Source organism: Caretta caretta, chromosome 3 (genome assembly GCF_965140235.1).
Source record: "Caretta caretta isolate rCarCar2 chromosome 3, rCarCar1.hap1, whole genome shotgun sequence".
Lineage (NCBI taxonomy): Eukaryota > Metazoa > Chordata > Testudines > Cheloniidae > Caretta > Caretta caretta.
Window position 1 is genome coordinate 143,017,213 of NC_134208.1, and position 20,437 is coordinate 143,037,649.

At 39.6% G+C, this 20,437-nt stretch overlaps 1 protein-coding gene across 2 annotated transcripts in view; it reads right to left on the reverse strand.

Annotated features, from left to right (window-relative positions):
* SMYD3 (SET and MYND domain containing 3) overlaps positions 1 to 20,437 on the reverse strand; it is a 663,495-nt gene that overhangs the window by 530,729 nt on the left and 112,329 nt on the right. The gene's annotated exons all lie outside the window — the stretch shown is intronic.

Here is a 20,437-nt window from a genome sequence, read left to right on the forward strand (position 1 = left end):
CAAGTGTTGGTTCCTCACTTGTCCTAACCTCAGAAGCAGTGCACTTCGGTCTTGGCTCCTGCATTAAGTCAATGGAAAAACTTCAATAGCGCAGGAACCTGATCTTCACAAGTGTGGAGCACCTGCAAACGCCACTGCAGTCAGTGGGAGCTAAGGGTGATCAATATTTCTTAAGATCAAGCTGTTAGCCTCTGGGTAGGAGAAAGTACTTTAGCTGCATTTTAGGGAGACAGAACATTCAGCTAATCAGATCTCCAGCTGTATAAAGAAACCTTTGAAGATGTGGGTGAAAAAGGGAAATCACAGAGATCACTCTGACCTCCCAAAACTCAGGGGAGCAAATTCTGACCTGACTTACATTCTGTGCGGTTGCACAGAGCGCAAGTCAGCGCAGGATCTGGCCCGGAATGTTAGGTAAACATAGCTATCTGGTTAATGTTATAACCAGCTACCCTTGATTTCTACAAACTTTAAGCATTTTGGATGTAAAAATAAATTTATTTTCTTTGTTTCCATTCAAGTTAAATGAGAGTAAAGGGACTGATAGCTGAAGAGGCAATTTTGTAATTTATATGGTGGTTAGGGGTGGGATGGAGGAGCAAAAGAAGCTATTAAAGTAAGGCTAATCACACTTTAAAAGGGCAAAATGAACGTTTTAGCCCTGAGGGACCCCATGCTTAGATCTTTTACTAGATTTCTTCAAACTCAGCTTTCTTTGAAGCAATAAACCAAAAGCCACTGTGTACCCCAGTATTGTAAAGCCCACTATTTATCATTGCATGGATTTAATACGCACCATTTGTTTACATGAGTTAGAACAGCCATCTGTCCTTTCTCTTGAACTCTTCTGATTGCTCTGTGCAATTTTAATCCTGAAGAGCAGAGAGGAGACTATTCATTGAAACATACTCACTGCTTCTGACTTGTTGACTGATGAAATTATATACAGAAGCACTGTAACTAGCCTACCTGGGAAAATTTTATAGGTCAATAGTAGCACTGGGTGCAAATCCACTGGCTTTAATCAAGATTCTGGAAAAAAGCAGCTCAAGCTGTTGCAGTGCATTAATGTTTTACAAACAAAGCAAAAAGGGCAGACAAGTTAGGACCAGGAGACGATCCTCTGGCCCAATGTGTGTCACATCCTTTCAATCAAAAAAATGATCTACTTTAAATTTTGGACATATCTGAAAACTAAGCCAATTGGTAAAACAAGGTTTTCAGTGTATCATGCAATGAAAGATTCAATGAAACACTGCCATTGCCGGTCACCTGCTAGAACTATTCTCTCGGCTGCTGCTGGCTGCTTGCTGCCACTATTCTCTCTCCTGCCACTCAGCTCTGCAGCTGCTATCACTGCTGCTGCTTGCCACTCATTGCCACGTCTGCAATGCCATGTTCTGAGGTTCCACCAGTTAGCCCAACCTTTCCATGATTTCGCTGGAGAGTGGGGAACCCCTCAGCTGCTGCCTTTTCATTGCAACACTGTCCCCGCACCAGGTCTAAGGATTAGCCACTAGACCTGCTCAACAGCTCTTGTAGTCACTGAACAGAAACAAGGACTGTCAGTTGAATCCGATGGGCTCTGTCTTGAAACACTAAAAGGCGAGAGACAAATGGTGTCTACGACCCTTTAAGCAGAGTCCAAACCATCAAGTAGGAACCTATCCCTACACCCTCTAACTTTCGCTGGGATTTGGCATCTGTGCCCCTGGCTTGGTGAATCAGGTTCAGTTTAGGGTGACACCCTCAGTCAGGGCATGCTGGATATAGTTCTGCTGCCCTTTACAGATTCAATACGGATAACAACATTTCATTACCCCTGCATTCCATACTGAAGTGAATTTTAACTCAAAATAGCCAAAACGGATCACTTTGGCAAAGTAGCTCTGTCTGCTGAATACGTACGAAGAGTAGTGTCCCCATTCAAATGTGGTCTGCACCTGAAGTCTTTCCCTGCCAGTTCATCACTAGATGCCAGGGAGAACTCATTCAGACCCAGATTACATCAACATAAGGAGAACCTAAAGGCATAGGTGTGGGAACTGCTGGGGGAAAGTGGCTTTTTAAGCATGACCACGTCAAATCTCTCTTACTTTTTTTAAATGTACAGTATTACAACTTGTTTGTCTGCAAATTCAAGCCAAATGGAGCAAAGAAATCATGTACTAGATATTGATATTATGAATAGGTCACTGTGTGGTCTAACTACTATTTTAAGCAAAACAAACACTTGTTCTTCCAACATCAAGAGTTAAGACAATCAATATATTTTCCTACTGAAGCAATGGATGCCATATAGCAGATGAGCATGGAAAAGATTGGAAAGTCTGGAGAAAACTTGTCAAATTCAGCTACATATTCTATGTGTAAATATATCACAACAAATCATTAAATGAGACCCAAGCAAAGTCCTAATTATTCAGGACAGCTGATACAAGTTAGTTGCAGAGTTATTAAACATAACCCACATAATCCTTGACATTGCAATGCTTAGTAACTAACTATATACTTAGTAACTTAGTATTTGACAACTATATACTGTGGTGGTGGGTGCCATATAGGTACCTAACAGATATGCCTCTGTCCCCACCTGATTTAGTAAAAAAGTGTTCCCAGGAATGCTAAATGGAAAATAAAGGAAGATGGCAAAGGGCATACAAATTTGTGGCTATTTAAAAAAGACAGCATTTTTTTCATTTGGGAATATACAAGAGAATATAGATGGTTAACCATGGTGATTTTTGCTACCAGGCACATGGTGGTGTTGATTGTCACATTAGGACTGGGAAAGAATTGACCTGGACTGCAAATTGGCATTGATTTGGAGGGTGAGTTTGCATTCCTCTTTGGATAAGACAGAGCATATTGACAGACTCATCATTTTGCAAAGCTTTACTCTGGGCACTATTAGCTCTTCTGTCTCATTTAAGTACAGCAAGGAAACTGAGAGCAAGACTTGGCCAACTATATCATCTTGGACAAACAACCAAACGTTGGTTAAATGATAGTGGGCCTGCCACACAGTGGGAAATAGAAGGATGAAGAATAACCTTGTATCACTAAGCCAGCAAAAACTGCTGGATCCATATTTGTCACTGATACAAAGTCACTAAAGAAAAGCAAGCTACATCATTATATTATCAGTAGATGTTCCAGTACAAATATAATTTAATTTTTGTAAACATAGGCATATCTCTTTCTTAAGATATATGGGAAATAATACATTCATCACCTGGAGCATTAAAAGTGAAATACAGAGGAAGCAGAAACAACTTTGGACTCTTGACTGATTTCAGATATTTTCAAAATTACATTACTTAAATACCTGGATGTCACTTTGGAGGGGGAAATGAGGGAAAAGCTGAGAGATGAAGGAGAAAGGTGTACAGCATTTTAAAAAGGAAAATTATTGCAGTCACAAATGCACAACAGGAGTTTTCCAGGATCACTCTCTTTATGGATTCTTGAAGTACAAATGCATGCACAATGAATGATCTTGTTTTAAAACAAGGATCTTTCATTTGCAGCCATACTGAGCAAATGGATGCAAAAATCAGACACAGATCAACATGATTTTACTCTGTACAATCCTCTGCATTGTTGAGAAAATTGCTGCCATGGCCAGGAGCCATTCCCCCTACTGCCATCACTACCCTCCCTGGAGAACCCAAACCTGCTAAGCGTCTTTCTCAGGGTCAAAATAAAGGATGACGATGCCACGGAACTGACCCTTGCAGTTTGATTTTGTGATATGTAGAAATATCCACAATGATTTTGTGATGTGTAGAAATATCCACTACTGAGCAGATGCCCAATCCTGCTCCCTTTTAAAGTCAGGGAAAAGCTTTGCTGTGGACTTCAATGGAGCAGGGGGAAAAAATAAAAAGGTCATCATTTGTGACGAGAGATAAAATGCAAAGTTCATCCCAGATTAAAAATTAAACAATAAAACACAAAACACCACTCCCCACGCACACACATTTTCTATTAGAAAACTAGAAAAGAATATTTCCATTGGTATCCAAATACACAAAAATATATAAATAAAATAAATAATACATTCAACTGAAAACCAGAAGTGAGTCACGAATGGCAATGCAAAAAATATCATGTTTATCCTCATTAATTAACTCTTTTTAAATTCCTGCCAAATGAAGCCACATTGCATCTTTTGATGCTCTTTACAAGGGTCCACCGGGCCTGACTGATCTCTTTTATACCAGCTTCATGTTGAAAATATGCGGTGTCCACACTGGAGGTTTTGCCCCATATTTCCAGTTGGTCCCGCCACTAGTTTGGATGCACCATTGGTCGCAGCAGTGGGAGTGCAGACAGGATCGAGATGGCCAATGACTTCTTAAGCACTATGTCACCTAAACCCTGCTCAGAGCAGGTCTATGCAATACAGTGCATAAAAAAGATGGTGGTCACTGACACCTTGCCTACATTAACACGCCTATCACTGCTATCACCAGAGGAGCTAAGCCAATGGTAACAATGGTAAGAAGTTTGGGGCAAAAAAAGCCGTTTGTACACAACAAGGCCACAGCCTTCTACAGTATTACTTCTGATTAACAACAATATGAGAGGAGAAACAGCCCCACTGCAGACAGTGAGAAATACTTTATACTTATGGCCCTGCCATTCAAGACATTAACTTTCATAAGGTTTATGGTTTTCAATCAAAACTGATTTTACTTCCCTTAGAAAAATACTTGCCAATATTTTTTCAGGTCTCAAATGCATAGTTTCTACTAACAAAATGACCAATTTGGCCCACTCCTAACTCCTCTGGTCTTGTTGCTGTTTCATTTTTCGTAACACTTCTATTCTTGCATCACACTGCTCTCTATTGAGAAGACAGTGTGTACAATGGATAGCGCAGAGCACTGGGAGCAAGAAGACCTAGGTTCTACTCCCAGGTCTGTCGCTGACCTGCTGCGTGACCTTGTGCAAATCACAACCTCTCTGGGCAACGATCAGCTCTCACAGTTACACCAGTGTAAATCTAGATTTAATCGCATTGGAATAAATGAAATTAATCCAGATTTAAATGTGAGCTTCTGTGCCTCATTTTCCTCACATGAAAACCAAGGATTACAATACCTTTGAGATGAAAGATGCTATATAAAAAGCAGAGTGGATAAAAATCAATTATTTAAAAAAAATCAGATTTTTTTTTATAAAATACTTTTTGGGAAAAAACCTATCTAAAGATAGCTTTAATAAGATGCATTACAGCTCAAAGATATCTCATCATGGAATATGGATTATAAATTCTAATTCTATAATATGAGACAATATATTCATGCAATGTTTATGAAAAGTTTTGTAAATGAGTTCCAATAATTCATGGATTAGGGACCCAATCTTATGAGGTTCCAGGGGCTTCTGTATAGATTATTTAAATTAATCTTTCTATCTACCCAATGAGACTCAGTGCTCTGTCTAGAAGATACCATCAGAGATGCTTAGTTTTGCAGTTCTCAAACCGGGGATTTGTCTCTCCAGAGATAACATGCTTGTTATCAGCAAAAATGTTTTAAAATAAATAATACATATAGGTGAGCAATAACAGACCTCAACCCTACTGTCCCTCAGCAGATTTGTGTACAGAGAGTCAATCCCTTACATCTCTCTAAAAGTGCAAAGTTTCAACAAATTCAATGAACAGAAGATTGTTGGGGGCAGAATAGATCTGGACAAGGAGAAGAAATCTGGAGATGAATGTGAGAAGGGAGGGACAGGAAGTAGAAACAAAAGTGAAACTGTTTGAGCAGCATATTCCAGAAGTCTTGAGGTCTTTCTGAGTGTCGCCTTCATTGATTTGAAATCTACCATACCATTCTCTCACTAGAAGGGAAAACCTATAATGACAGCAGGCCATAAAAGAGACCCAGTTTGGGAATATTTTAATGAAGTTCCTCTACCTGTGGGTAAGACAGGCATGCGTGCAAAATGCAAACAGTGCAACAAAGAAATGCAAGGCTTGGTTGCCTCAATGAAACAACATCATAAGAAGTGTTACTTCTCAAGAGGAAGCTGTGTTGAAGATGATGAGAGGAACATGTCTGAACATGCAGGATCTTCAGGTTGGTCAACTTTTTTATTTCTTACTTCTTTCTTAAGGACTGCCTGTCTTCCTTCTGGACTATACTTGAATTCTCATGTTTGAGCAAAAAATATAGTTATTACTCTATGGTACTATCATTTTAGATGCAGTTGTGATTAAAAATAAATAGCTGAAATAGGCAGATCTTCCTTTTACAATTTCACCTTTAAACTAGTACTGAGTGTCACTGAATGCAATGAGTAATACTAAATGAGCAGTATGGTAATAATAATTAAATAAATGCATTGACTTATTTTGTTTAGGAGAATCCACCCTCAACATACAGGATTCTGAAGACTATCCACCTTCAAGATCACCACCTCATTTTCTATAGTTTCAGAGTTCTCTGACAATGATAGTGATTCACTCACATAATGTATGTCATGTAGCCACAGTATATCAGCTGTAGCAAAAAGAAAAAAAAAATCTCCATCATCCAGAAACGTCCATAGATAAGTTTGTAATAAGAACCAGCAGAATACAAAAATTGCCCAGTTTGTTTATTCAACAAACTCTCCTTTCAATACGATTGAGAACCCACACTTTATTAACATGGTTCAAGACCAGGATACAGTCCACCCAACAGAGCACATGTGGCAGGCAAATTGCTGGTTAAAGTGTATGAAAGAGAAATTGAGCAGTGTGCAAAAGGTCTAGAGCGTGAAATTGTTAAGCTGAGTCTTGATGAGTGGAGCAATGTCCACAATGATCCTGTTGTATGTGTTTGTGTGACAACAGAAGAAGGGAATGTCTTCCTTAGAGAAACAATTGCTACATCAGGAAATGCACACACAGCAGAATACTTACAAGAAGTAGCAGTAAAAGCTATAACAAACTGTGAAAAAAAATTCAAATGTCTAGTACACAGCTTGGTCACAGACAATGCTGCAAATGTATCCAAGATGAGAAGAAATTTAGAAGAGAGTCCCAAGCTAATAACATACGGTTGCAGTGCTCATTTGATGCACCTCCTAGCCAAAGACTTCAGTGTTCCAGAAATAAAGGCTAATGTTGCTGAAATTGCAAAATTATTCCGTAACAAGCACTTTGCAGCAGCTGCTCTGAAAAAATTGGGAGGAACCGAGCTAACTTTCCCACAAGACGTGCGATGGAACTCAGTAGTGGACTGTTTTGAGCACAATATCAAGACCCTAATGTGATGACAGTTTGTGAATAAAATTGTGAAAAAATAGATGGCACTGTCACAGCCAAAGTTCTCAACATTGGGCGTAAGAGAAATGTTGAACACATGTTGAGTACCCTGAAGCCTATTTCTGTAGCCTTGAACAAAATGCAGGGAAATAGCTGTTTTATTGCTGATGCTGTTGAAATCTGGAAAGAACTGACTGAGATCTTAAAAAGAGAAATATGCAGTGACAGAGTTAAATTACAAGCATTAAAAAACAGATGGGACAAGCACTATCTCCAGCTCATTTTCTTGCAAATATTCTCAATACTCGGTACCAAGGTCAAACCTTAACTGAAAAAGAGTAGGAGGCTAGGACATGGACTTCCAGCAGTCATCCCTCCATAATGCCAACTATAATAAACTTCAGCGCTAAGGGTGAACCATTCAAGAAATACATGTTTGCTAATGATGTTTTAAAGAAAGTCACACTGGTGGAAGTCACTTAAGCACTTGGATTCAGAGACTGTTGAAGTGATAAAAGTGAGATTAACAGCAGTAGCTTCTTCTGTTAGCGCAGAAAGAATATTTTCTTCCTTTGACTAATTCATTCCAAATTGAGAAATCGTTTGGGGCCTGAAAAAGCAGGAAAGCTTGTGGTTTTTTCCCCCCCCCAGATTATGAACAAACAGGAAAACGAAGGTAAAGACGACTGAGTTAGCTGCAGAAGCCAGTATTTTAAGTTTCTCATGTTGACCTGGCTGACATAGTCTATTTACTTTTTGGTTGTTTTTTTCTTTAAATATTTCATTTAACTATTTTAGTTAAAAACAATTTTAACAAAAACAAACCTAATTTTAAAAAACTTGAATGTTTAACTAAATTCAAAAATGTATATGCTTGTTTTTTAAAATATTATATGTTTGCTGTTGAAGAAAAAAATCCAGAATACATAATGTTGCTGTTTTAGTTAAATAAAACAATTTAAATGTCTGTCTGGTGATCTTCTCTTCCTAATACAGCATGGCAAGAAAATCCTCCAAATATTAATGATTAACCTGTTGACCTCCCAATGACTTCATAAATATCTGTTTCAATTAACTTTGGTAAATGAAGTAACCGAACAATCATTCATTTTCTGATATAGCTGTAAAACTAATCTGAAAAGTTTTTAAGATAAATCACTTTAAAAATGTATAGTCTGTACCTTCTAAAAATGAAACCTACATCTATCTCTGAGTTGTGAAGAATATATGTATTAAGGTTATAAAAACCAACAAGAATGCACTTTTATGTAGAAATCCAAGATTAAATAGAGTCTTCCTGATTAGTGATTTACATCAAATCCATCCTGATAAAAAGCATTCATCTTCATGTGAGCATCAATAAAAAACACAAACATACTAAGAGCTGAGCTGTGCAAAAATATAAGTGAAATAGGAAAAGTCATTTTTAAGCTAACCTGCTAGCCCTACTGCTTTCCCAAAAACAAACACACTGCTATTAACTCCATTTTCCTGCTACGCAGATTCTGAAACCCAAGGCTCCGACAGAAAGCTATTCTGTTCACAGAAGCCTGCCTACCTTATGATTTCTTTTATTGCTTAATTTTTAATTGAAGTCAGCAGTGCAAGTAGGGTGGAACGGTCTGGTCCACCGTACCAGCAAGGTATTTATAGCAGGTATGACGCACCGGAAAGAAGAGCAGCAAAATGTGGGGCCACTGGGTGGCCCCACAGCAGCAGGTCCTCTGCCCCCCAGCCCTTCCACACAGGGTGTCCTCTGGCTCCCAGCAGCAGCCCCGCCAGAGGACAGGGCTGGGGGCGGTACAGCCGCTGCCGGAGAAGCTGTCAGCATTCTGCTCCTCTCCCTGCTGTGAGTCCCGGGAGTGGCCTGAGCTGCAAGGCTCTCCTGGGAACCACAGCGGGGAAAGGAGAAGAATTTAGGGCCACTGGCTGGCCCCACGCCAGCAGCTCCTCTGGTGTGGCTGCTGTACCGCCCCCAGCTCTGCCCCCCACCCCCAGCCCTGTCCTCCGACGGGGCTGGCTACTGTACAGATGGAAGAGACCCAGCTGGAAGGGCTGGAGCGGTAAAGCCACGCCGGAGGAGCTGCAGGCATGGGGCCGAGCAGCGGCCCCACATTCTGCTCCTTTCGCCGCTGCAGTGCCAAAGGCGCAGCGGGAGGAGGACAGAGGCCCCCATGCCCAGGTACGGGGGGTGGGTCATGGGGAGGGGGACAGAGGGAACGTGGGGTCCTGGGCTGGGGGTAGGGCGGGGAGGAGTCACTCCCCTGTCATCATCCCTTGTAAGGGTAAGAAATGGATTCCACTTGCACCACTGATTAAAGTTGAGGAAACAAGTTCCCCCACTGGATTACTAGCAGCAAATACTTTTTCATGTAGGAAGCCATGGCTGACTGATTCTGAAGCAGACAGTGCTTTGGCATGCCACCAATATTACCCATCAACAGTACGCTGCTGTCATGATGTCCTATTGCAGCATTTTACCAATTGTCTGGCATGAGAATAACTGCTAATCCTCCATGAAATCAACTGCTTCCCAAAGCCACCACTCTACTTGATGGTTTTCCTTCTACTGTGAGGTCTACATTTCTGGGGGTTTGCATTCTCCATTCTCTGTGCAATAGCCTCCCGTATGCCGTCTATACAAGTGTCTGCTCAATTTGAAACACAGGATTCTTCTAGGCTTGTCTTTGCCACATCAGGCTTTAATGTGTCTCACAGACTCCAGAGCAAACATGGATACAATTAAAATCACATTTTATTTTGAGAGAGCGGTTAAGATTTGCTTCTATTATTTTCTGATACAACATGCCATGGTTCCTAAGAATAGCTATTGTGGCTAAAAGGTTAAGAGCAATGGTATGGAAAATTCTGTCTCCCCTGCTGTAAATCATTGGGATAATACATGGAAATAAATAATATGAAAAAGTCACATACAAGATTAAACAAACTACAGCTATATGAAAATATATGGCTTCCATTCAGTAAAGTACATGCAGCGTACTCCTAAGGGAGTACTTACTATAGTTTTAGATTATTGATACCATATTTCTTCCCGTCTTAGTTAGCATTTTTACTATTTTATCAACATCTATTTAGATCTTTGCTTCTATGGCTGATGCATAGGGTGGCTTTGCCGCCCTTGGGAATCTCAATTTAAATAAAAAAACTCAGCACATAATGTAAGTAAATATTGCATGAATCACAGCAGCACTATGGAGTAATTCTTGAAAAATTAAGAAGTTACATACTGTAATAGCTAATATATAGGCTGTTACTCAAGCTACTCCTATACCAATTGTTTCTATGCTTGCTTAAGGCCACATTATCCATGGTAAAAAGAGTAGCATTGCCTTGTGATTAGAGTGCAGAGCTGGGAGTCAGGAGAATCGGGTTCTATTCCTGGCTCTGCCACTGACCTGCTGGGTGACGTCACCTCACATCTCTCCGAGACTTAAGTTTGCCTATCTGTCAAATGAGAGAAACAATATTTCTCTCTCCCCCTGGGGTTTTAGTCATTAATCTATAAGGTGCACCAGAATCCTCAAATGGAATGCACCACACAAGTGTAAAACATTACCTTATCTTCAAAACCCATTTGTAAGAACAAAAGGCCCAGGAAATGCTGCAATTTCAATCTCAGACTTTTTACTTAATGCCCAAGGGTGGCAGATCTGGGGAGGGAGGATGCCAAGGGGGCAGGCGTATGGCTCTTCAGAGCCAGAGAAATGAATCTTTACACACAGTGTAGTCCAGCTTCCCCAATCTCCTTTGCAGCATGACTCCCCTTAAAGCTGCCATTGGCTCTTCTTTCTGCACCTACTCAGTAACACCTCTCCCCAGTAAGGTATAAAATGCAAAATGGGATTTATGCCAAAACAGCATCTGGACCATTGACTTATGTTTACTGTCATCCTGGGCTTTTTTCAAACCAATGGCTCAGGGTTGAATAGTTCCACATTGTTATCCAACCCTGAACCATCCAGCCCCTAGCCACTGCATCTAACAAACCCAACTGAACGTATTCAGCAACTATTCTGTGCAGAAGTGATTAAAAATGTTCAGAGTTTCTGTAAGTGTCTACAAAAAATAAGGTTCAAGTATTGAAGTCAGAAAATGTATAAGCAGAATATTCAAGTACATCATGGATATTATAGAGCAGAAATAACTAACTGTATTTCATTTCCTCTTGCTGCAGTTACTATCACTCATTTGTTTTTAGTTTTATTTACAGCCAGTAGATTTGGCTCTACCTGTAATCTCAGTGTCAAGACAGCACGTCTCAGAAGCGAAGGTAAATATTAAAGAATTGATAATTCATAAAGACTCATCTCATCTGTAAACAAACCTGAAGGTCAATGGTGGAAGTCAAATTCCAGTTGGATTACAGACAAAGTCCATTAGGTAGTAACTGAGCAAGATATTTCAGAGGATCAAAAAGGAAGCTAATGAGTTTAGCGTTGGGTCTGGTCCTGACACTGCTGTCAATATGGAACTCTCATTGACTTCACACGCACACACACACAAGGCATTATGTTCGCATTCTGACCAACCAAAATCAGATTTTTCCAGATAAGCCAACCGTGCATCTGTAGATGAAAGCTAACTACAAATCATTAAAAAAATCTCACACGCTGGACAGGAAGATGACACAAACTGGCTTTTTATTATTTGGGGTTTTTTCTGCCAAATTGAGTGAAATGAATGGGTAGGAATATGACATTACTTTAAATTCCTAAAATCCTTCTGATGCTAGAAATGTAGGGATGGTAGAAGAGGTGTAGAAAGATGTACCTAAATGAGTTAATTTGGATGTAATTTTCTGTTGAATTTTTAGCCCAACTTAATGTTTTGTCAACTGTAATGATCTTTTCAAGTTACATGCTATTATATTTGCATAGCATTATAAAAACCAACAGTGAAGGAGGCATTATTTTTAAAATACCTTAATATACAAATAAAAATGAAGTAGCTGGCATCAGCCTAGTCCCTAACAGCCATTTATCAACACCATAAATCCAATACATAATTCTGCACGAGTCTCAGCAGTGTGGCAGATTAGGCCTGAGTTACACTGACAGAGCTATTTCATAAATATACAGCTGCTTATACCACTATGGTACCAAAACTATTCAGAGTTCTGTGACCACTCGAATTATGGGGAGGCTGAAGAGAGATCTGTAGAGTTAGTGCTGGAAACTTCATAACAGCAGATGACACTCCACACTGCCACTTCCCTTTTAAAAACAAAATAAAATTGTAACCTTACATTATTTCCCAACATCTCATATCCTATTAGTCCTCCTGACTTTGTTGGTGTAAATGGGTGTTCCTTCTCCACTAATATGATTACCAAATCTAGGAGCTTTTTCCTCAGCACAATGAAGAGGGCTGTATCTATGTTGGTGTTAAAAGGAACATCCTGAAGTGAAGGTTTGTTTGCAATGACCCCCTGTCAGAACCAATGTCCACAATCTGGGGCAGGGAGGACTGAGAGGTAGCATGAAGATCAAACCCGTTTTTTCCACTCACTCTGCCCTTAAATAGATTATCACAATTTAAGACTCCCCATTCCTGTTCACTTCCCCTGTCATCAACAACCCCCTGTGAGGGTCAAGCGAAGCCTCTGCCATCTCCCCTGCGTAGGCAAAAGTAGTATCAAAATTCCTTCAGATAAACAGGATCTGACCAGTGATTTTTTGGAAATTGTTTGTTTTAATGAAAACAGAACTGTACAAATTTAAAAATCTTAAAATTGGCAATGACTCGATTTATGTTGAAAAGAATTCCTTTCAAGAAGCCAAACAAAAAGAAGTCAAAGACTAAAGGTACTACTGAAGTGTATTTAAACTTTCAGACTTGAAGAATGAAAAAAAGGATCCCGAGGACAGCACATCAGGAGGGAGCGGTCCTCCTTTACAATTCACAATATATTTTTTGCCTCCTTAATGTATAGGTTGAAGGATACACTTTAAGCAAGCATTGCTAAAGACTACCACCTCAGGCAGCCATTTTAGTTCTTTCCAAGATAATCAACTCCTCAGACTCTACCTAAGGAGCCAGAACATCTTTCAGTTAAAAGTGAATGCTCTTTGCATGAGGAATCCCATATAACAAAAACCTACATATTTTACTCTATTTCACCTCATGGTCCAGAATAAACCTCGAAAATTTAAAGTGGACAAAAACTTGGCTTGATACACTTCAAAGATGTCTATGAAATTCTAATTTATATGGACTTTTCTCCTCTTTGCTGTTCCTTTTTTTTTCCCCCCTTACATGGTTGCAAAAAGAACTTATAATATTCCAGGTTTATTCTTATTATCAGTCTAGACTGAAATATAGAGGAAAATGTAAGGCAACGTTTGATAGGAGACTGGTTGTTAGTAACCTATCATCAGATAAAGAGGAATGCATAGCTCCAATGCTCATAGATGTGTATGTCTCCTATTGAAATCAACAGAAGCAGAGCATCTGCTTCCAAAGGCAGAATTTGCCTATGAGTAAGAATTACAGGATTTAGCCCATTATGAGAATAATAGTTCTCTCTCCTCTCCACGCCATCCCACATTTAGAATGAAAGCACCAGAAATAATGGGCCAAATTCTGCACTCATTTCAATTGATATAAATCCCGGGAATTTTTGGAGTATAACAAAGAGCAGAATCTGGCCCCACATTTTATAAATGTAAGGATTTGAGAATAGGGAGGGGACCATTTAAAAGGTCATGGTTTTGTTCAGTTTACTCCAATATTAGTTATTCCTATTTCCTCACCACCTAAAAACACTTTGAAATAAACACTGGTACTTCAGACGAAAGGCGCACAATCTCAGAATACCTTGCAAACATTAAGAGCCAAATTCAGACCTGGTGTGAGCAGGAAACTTCCTGAAGCTCCAGGTCTGAATTTGGTCTAATATGGACTCTTCTGAGGGCCAGTTTTATTTGTGGTGTAATTCTTCAGTGGAGTTACACCAGGTTTGAATCTGGCCCATGTTTTACAGATTTCGATAAATGATGTATGCAGTTGCTTTCACTACTACCAATACCTCAAAACTGTATACAATAAAGGCTTGACCCTCCAGCCCTCACTCACTTCACAGAAATCCAACTGACTACTTAGTGGGACTATCCACGTTAGCTAGGAAGGGTTGAAGACTTAGATCCTAGGACTAGTTCCAGCTCAAGGTCATGGAGACACCGGTAAACCATAAAACTCGGTTTCAAGATTTATCTTGACATTCAAATTTCTCAATGGAATTAGAGCCGCATCATGTAATTAATTGTACACAAATCTGTGGTTAATATTGAGGATCAGAAATTAAACAAAATCACTATCCAAGTGTACATCAGACAAGCTCTATTTTAAGTATACTGGAGTTCGCACAGGGTGATCTAATAACCAAACTGCAAAACTGTGACACCTGCTCTGAGGATGGTGCCCATGAGAAGGGTTTGGCAGCTTCAGGAAGAAAGAAAACTGCATATACATGATAAGAGCAAGTTTTGAAACATATCATTAAGCCCATCTGCTATTTTCCAAAGCGAGCAGTTAAACTTTAGAACTGATCCCACAGAAACAGACAGAGTAAAACTCTTCTTCCACTGAAGTCAGTGGCTTAACTTCCATTGACTTCAACGGGGCCAGGATTTCACACTTAGTGTAATTGCTGTTTTTAAGTTGTCACGAGTATTTAACTGAAGGTATGTCTGTACTGCAATTAAACACTCCCGGCTGGCCTATGTCAATTGGAATTCGTGTCAGCTGACTCAAGCTTGCAGGGCTGTAAAATTGTAGAGTCCCAGAGCTGGGGCCCCAGCCTGAGCCCGAACATCTACACCACAATTCCCAGCCCCGCAAGCCCAAGTCAGCTTACTTGGACTAGCCAAGGGTGTTTAATTTAGTCAGACCTTGAGTTAGCAACAAATTTTCGCACACAGCAAAGATCAGAAAAGGAAGAGGACTGTTTAAAGCTAGCTTCTTGAGAGTTCTTTTGACCTGCAGAAGCTGTCTGGAATTCAGTCATCTCAGTGCAGGACTGTTTTTCTCTTTTGTTTTGCTGTCTGCTTATTTTCCTTCTTGAAGTTCTAGCATCTATCAGAATGAAAGTGACCTTTGACTGTATTCTTTTGTAGCATGCCGTTAAAGGATTGGTTCCCCCCCAAAAAAAAGAGTTTAAAAAAAGAAAAAGAAAAAAAGAAGGGGAGTTCAATTTAAGAAGGAGCACTTAGTGAACTTTAAAGAAATGTTCAACCAGGTGGGGAAAACAATATTAGGACCTGAGACTACATAGATGTAGTATTTCTTTATTCTGTGACCATGCATATAAGCCATGACAGCCAGTCTCTTTCAAAGTCACTCTTGTAGAGAAGAGGCCACATAACCTTCTCATCACAGGATATACAGTGCTAAAGCCTTAAAATTTCATCTGAAAGAAAGGAGTATCCTCTTGTTAGATTTTAAGAAGAATTCAATGTTTTTCCACTGGCATTCAGCCTGTATGGCAGGAAATCCCCTGTAGCACAGGTAGAGTTTTGAGAACATTGGCTGCCTTCTCATATATGAGACAAAGATTGATATATTAAATATTAAACATTTAAATTTAACTGGAAAGGACAATATGTGCAGGTATATCACATGCTGTTAAAAACTGGGTACACTGTAAATTTATGTAAGGGAAATTAATTACAGTTAATTACACTACCTTCCAAAAAGATTGGTATATACAGTATTATAACTACACCTGAGAGGTGATATTGTTCTTAATGCAATGTGTATGGTTGGTTTTAGCTAGTGAGTCCCCAGTCAGTACAATTAGTCATTCAGATTCCTTCTTTCTGTAATTGCCGTTTTTATAATAAATGATAGAAAGTAACCATAGCTGTGGTAGGTCTGTGCCAGCTACTTTCCATGCTTCTAGAACCATCACGTGTGTTTCAGTAATGAGTCCACATAACCAGCACTACAGCTGATGGCATGGTCAGCCCATGCTCCCTATATTCCTCTTTCCCCTCACAATAAGACCCCATGAGTGGGGAGAGTTTCGACCTAGCACTGTCTTGCCAGTGACTAGATTATTCCAGAGTGGTCTCTGGATTCAGTTCCTATTTCTCTTTTTTATTCTTCTTCTTCTTCTTTTTAAAACTATACATATATATATATTTCCATACTCCTTTACAGAACCCAGCTGGGGAACGGAACCTTAAAATAAAATTGGAGGAACAGCAGCAAAGGAACAAGGGAACAGAAACAAATTAAAATGGACTGAGGGCCTCCTGATGTGCAGAGGAAAGACTGGAGAGGCAAGAGGTCCACAGCTCCAGCCACCAGATGCCACTAGTGGCAGAAATCGGGCAATTTGACAGTAAAAGCATGTTCATTGTCCCTACTGCAGTAATAACTACAACTTAAATAACAGAAGTAGCTTAGATACATTCAGCACAATGGTAACAAAATCATTCTTAAGACAGGGACATATTGCATTAAAAATATCTACATTTCTCATAGCATATCAAAACTTGCTATGATACACTTCAAGAACGATTGGCTATTTCACGTCCTCTAATAAACATAATATTGAGCTGGCAACCCCTGCCTTCGCTCTACCACTGATGTGAATCTCTATCACCCAACTGGGAAATTTTCAAACAAGCACTTTTGTGCTTTCTCCCACACTGTCTCAACTCGTGGAAGGAAATCCCTGTTAACTTCCATACAGCCACCACATTGTCCACCTTCAAATTCCTCCTTAAAACTCTCCTCTGCTACTTTGCCTATAAAAAAAACTCAACAGTGATTAGGCAGCTGATGTGCTATGACTGTTGCTTGCCAAGTAGATCATAAGCATCTCATTGTTACCTTGCAATTCCCTCCCACCTACTGTTTGTTGTACCCATGTGTTGTATCCATCTGTTTAACGGAATGTAAAGCTCTTCAGGGCAGGGACCACTTTTCTGTCATGGGTTTGTACAGCACCTGCTTCAATGGGGCCTCACTCACAATTGGGGCCTTTGGGTGCTACTGAAACAAATAATTTGCTCCTTCTCTAGGCAATGCCACAAATACAAATAAATAAATATATTAATAAATAATACAGGTTTATCAAGCCACATAGTTGCAGGCCTTTAGTACCAGTTTCATAAATGTTAGTAAAGCTTTTTTCTAATCTATTTGTTTTCATATGACCTATAAGACACTGATATACAAGAACTAAAAGCAAACTCAAAGAACCTTCATTTTCAAAACCAGAATTTTAAAAATCCCAGAAATATATTGTAAATTCACTCCAATTATATGAAGTCTCAGTCCAGGCTGGAAGCAAGAAAAGAAATATTGTAAAAATTCTCATTTGGAACACAGGAACGTAAGAATGTAGGAACTGTCATACTAGATCAGACCATTGATACAATTAGGCCAGTATCCAACAGCGGCCAGCAACTGGCAGTTGAGAAGAAGATACAATTAAACCTATAGGGGAAAATTGATGAATAATCTGCCTACAGATAAAATCTCTTAGTTTATTCAGTTAAACCATGAAGCATGAGGGCTTATATTCTCTTCTGAAAAAAAACCCTGCTTCCTATTTAACGTACATCTGAACTTTTCCATCATCCAGCTAATCCTTCTTTGAATTGGATTAGGCACTAAGTTTAAAAATATACAAATACAACACTAAGTCACCCAGGAGTTTCTGCTAAGAAATCCATGCTCTGCACAGGGGTGCATGCCAGCTGCAGTGGCTACTCCCCTCTATACACCCATACAAGGAATTCCATAGTGTAAGAAGGCAGGGGAGGACAGGCAGTGGAGGAGCAGTTCTGTCCTTAGATAGGAGCAGGGTCATTTCTGCCTTACTTGTATGATATATATACTTCTATACGCTCACCATTATATCTGCATTTTGTTTCTTTCTGTACCACACAGCAAAGAGGAACAGGTGTCATAAATATTTGCCAATTACTAGAAAATATAATAGAAATTACAATTTTTTCCATAGTGGTTTGCTCATTCTCCAAACTATGAACATCAAGTACCTACACAGTTTTGGCAAGCATGGAATAAATACATATATTTTAAAAGTCCTAAATAAACAATTAAGAATCCTCCTAATATCTTACAAAGACTTAATTTATTTCAGCCACCTTATATTTTATAAAGAATTTGGTGGTCATTGTGATGGGGTGTATAGATCCCAACATGGCAGCAGACACTAAAGAGTTAATAATGAGAGCAATCTCTTCTCCAGCTGCAACTAAATGGCTGGTTAGCAACTGCTGGAATAACAAGCTGCAACCCAGATGGAGCAGGGCAGCTACAGGAGGGGCTAGGAGCCATCACTGAAGAGCTCCACAGCATCAGACAGGGGAAAGCTGCCTAGAGAGACCAATTTCCTGGCAGAAGCATCCAGGGGAAGATTACCATGCAGAAGATGCCTGCAAGAGATAGCAAGCAGCCCAGGGAGGCAGCAGGAGACATAAGTAAACAGTCCTTGACTGGCCAACTCAGAGATCCCAGACTGGGACTCAGAGGAGAGGGCAGACTTGCATCCCCCTACCACTCTTCCCAGGGAAGGGAATAAAGACTGCTGAAGCTTCAGGGTGGTGGTCATAACATAAGACTATTTAACTTGATTTTTGTTCCTGCTTCAATTTCCTCTGTCCTTCCCCTGACAAGGGAGGGAAAGGGACATATCGGGCCTGAGACTACCAACTGGAGGCCCATTACAGGACATTTCAGCACTCACCTCTTACTACCCCAAAAGTGGAGGGAGGGCTGAAGCCACAGAGAGAGGCTGAGCACCACAGGCCACATTTCTAAACTGATATAGATGGAAACTGAGGCAAATGCCCAGCCACGAGAGGATGCATTAAAGGGGAAAAGCCAGATGACAGTCCAAGGGCATTACCCAAGGGACAGAAAGTGGGAACTATGAAAGGTATGTGCGTCTTTTAAAGGCTGTATTTTCCAGCTACTTCATAGGAATCTCTCTCTTTTGTATTCTATCACTACTTATGAAAACCTAAAAAATTTTTTAAAAGATTTACAATAACTATTTTTCATTTGTAGGCAATAGGTCCAATACTGCTCTGAAAGAAGTCCATGGGAAGAATAGAGACAGGCCCAGTATCATTACAGCCTCTATTTCATGGATTACTATTATGTACAAGGCCACACAGCACGGCAACCTATGACTTGATTGATTCCACTACCCAAGGCTCATCTTCTAAGCCTCAGATTTATTTGCCGTGATGCCAATTCTCTTCACAGGGTTAATACATATGTATATTTCAAGTAACAGTCACCTGGTAAAATTCATACCAGAATAGAGGGCTTGCACAAAACAACAAAAGCCTCTTAGTGGAACTTAAACACACTACATAGAGGGTTTGAGTGACTCATTGGGCTTTCTGTGAGCTTTCTTCACTGCCATAAATTTCACCTTTTGTAATAATCATGGTTTGCCAGAGAAAGCTGCAATTGACATTAGTCACCAAATTCAGAAATCTGTAAAAATTCAATCTAGACAATATATTTGATAATGAGGCTCATATTCCCTTTCAATTTTTCTTCCATTTCAAAAACATTCAACCCATCGTGCAAACAGACAAAAAGACCTATATACTGCAACTATTAAGAGACTCTCCCTTTTACAGGACTAAAAAAGTCTAAGGGTTATTTGGGTAACATCATAATGTAAAAACAGTTGACCACAACGTGTGTGTGAAGGTGAGAATGAGAGAGATCAGTCATGCTGGAGTATATGTGAATGTGCTAGCAACCAATCAGAAAAAAAAACCCACCATCTAAAATTCTTAAGTAGAAATGTAAGTATTCTCCATGTACAATACCTCTAAAGAAATTGTTTAATGAAACTTCCTAGAACAAAGGCAACAAAATACGTACTGGAAAAGTCAATGGTATATAGCACATAATGTATTGAACAGTTAGTAGATGTGGAAATGAAACTCCAGTACTTCTACCAGATCATCTATGTCTACCGTCTCGTTACAGATGGCCTCCGACACCTGAAATTACCATTTGAGGAATGTAATAGTGTTATGGAACACGTTAACACTTGTTATTAAAAGGACAAAACAGGAACATGAATATATCTCCAACTATAGGATGTTATGTTTTGCAGAAATATTCCGAAGTATGAAACAGAGTATG